The sequence below is a fragment of the Armigeres subalbatus genome, chromosome 2, assembly GCF_024139115.2.
Source record: "Armigeres subalbatus isolate Guangzhou_Male chromosome 2, GZ_Asu_2, whole genome shotgun sequence".
Taxonomy (NCBI): Eukaryota; Metazoa; Arthropoda; class Insecta; order Diptera; family Culicidae; genus Armigeres; species Armigeres subalbatus.
The window spans coordinates 64,138,045-64,139,561 of NC_085140.1; the positions used below are offsets into that span (position 1 = coordinate 64,138,045).

The 1,517-nt window shown below is 40.3% G+C and overlaps 1 non-coding gene across 1 annotated transcript; it reads right to left on the reverse strand.

Moving 5' to 3' along the window:
- Window positions 1–523: 523 nt before the first annotated feature.
- On the reverse strand, window positions 524–605 carry Trnal-aag (transfer RNA leucine (anticodon AAG)). The gene has a single exon. It is a non-coding gene; the product is annotated as a tRNA-Leu (tRNA).
- Window positions 606–1,517: the final 912 nt, after the last annotated feature.

Sequence of the window (1,517 nt, forward strand, 5' to 3'; positions counted from 1 at the left end):
AATTTTCTCAGTTACGCGTTACATGGGGGAGGGAGGGGGTACCAAAAATGTTACTTTTTGTTACGAGGGGGAAGGAGGGGGTCAAAAATTTGGATTTTTGCGTTACGTAATTTGTGAACAGACCCTAAGACGAGTTTAGTACTCTCCATTTAATTCCACTACGTTTTGTTATCTTTGCAGATACGTATTTCGACCTCAACTGTGAGGTCGTCTTCAGTGTCTTGTACTCGACTCGACTTTTACAATGTTTTGTATGATGGCCTCATGTACAAGTAATCTTCCCAGCTACCTGGTTAAAATCATCCATATAACTATCTGTCGGTCAGATCATTCCGGATACAAATCGTCAGAGTGAGTTCCAATGTTCGGGTTAAAAAAATATTTCATGTAATTGATGCTCAACCCGAAATATCAAATAATTTATCTAATATCGTTAATGCATTCAATAATACGATGTTAAATACCATGATTGATAACAAATGTCTAACAAAACACTTTGATCATCCACAGGTAAAATAATTATTGGCAGCGGTGGGATTCGAACCCACGCCACCGAAGTGACTGGTGCCTTAAACCAGCGCCTTAGACCGCTCGGCCACGCTACCGTTGTGCGTAACATTGGGTGCCCCATCGATTGAAAATGCCCAAAAGTCAACACAAAAAAAAACAAAGTATGTTTGTGATAAGCAGCAATTCGATCGTTTCGTAATTATTGCGCGTTATCTCCATCCCAACCGACAATCTATTTGTCTGCCCTACACTCGTCAACGTTATCTCTTTGTGTGGGATTACTCAATGCGAGCGCTCTGCTTTGGTGCTTCGTGAGAATAGACCAGTGGGTATATGTATCGAGAAGATGCTCTGCGGTAGACAGCAATTGAGAACTAAACAGTCAAAGTGGTTGTTCGCAATGGCGCATGCTCGAGTCTATCAACAAACGATATCGTGTTTTTGCCTTTGAACTACTGGACCATGTCAGACGTGAAGGCGAAGAATTAATATAGGTATATGATGGTTGTTCAGATGGTGCGATAATGGAGTTCGTATCTAATTTGTTGTGATCCAGCTTAACAATATTATTTATCTAATTTTGTTAGCATATGCTAGAAAGAATGCATTTTTTGGCAAAAGTGGCGCAGACTCACAAGTCATTTCATTCAATCAGGGATGCCAAACGATTTCAATTGGCATGATACAATGCTGCCACAGCTCAAGATGTCTTGATTCCCAAATCAAATCGATGTAGAAATACAGAGCATAAACGATATAAGGTGGACAATTTGCTGCATTTTTACTCAGATTTCTGTAATTTTCTCCAAATTCTCTGTTATAGAATTATTCGATAATTATTTTCGAGGTTCTTTCGATTTTTTTCGTGCATTGTATACCTTAGTGCTGTGCGTGGCGCCTACCGTTAACTCACGCCGCCGCCGACGACGAATTTGGTCGTAATTTCACCACGCCGAAGACTAGCTGCGACATGACAAAAAAATCAATTTAGTTGCGAAGACAACAGA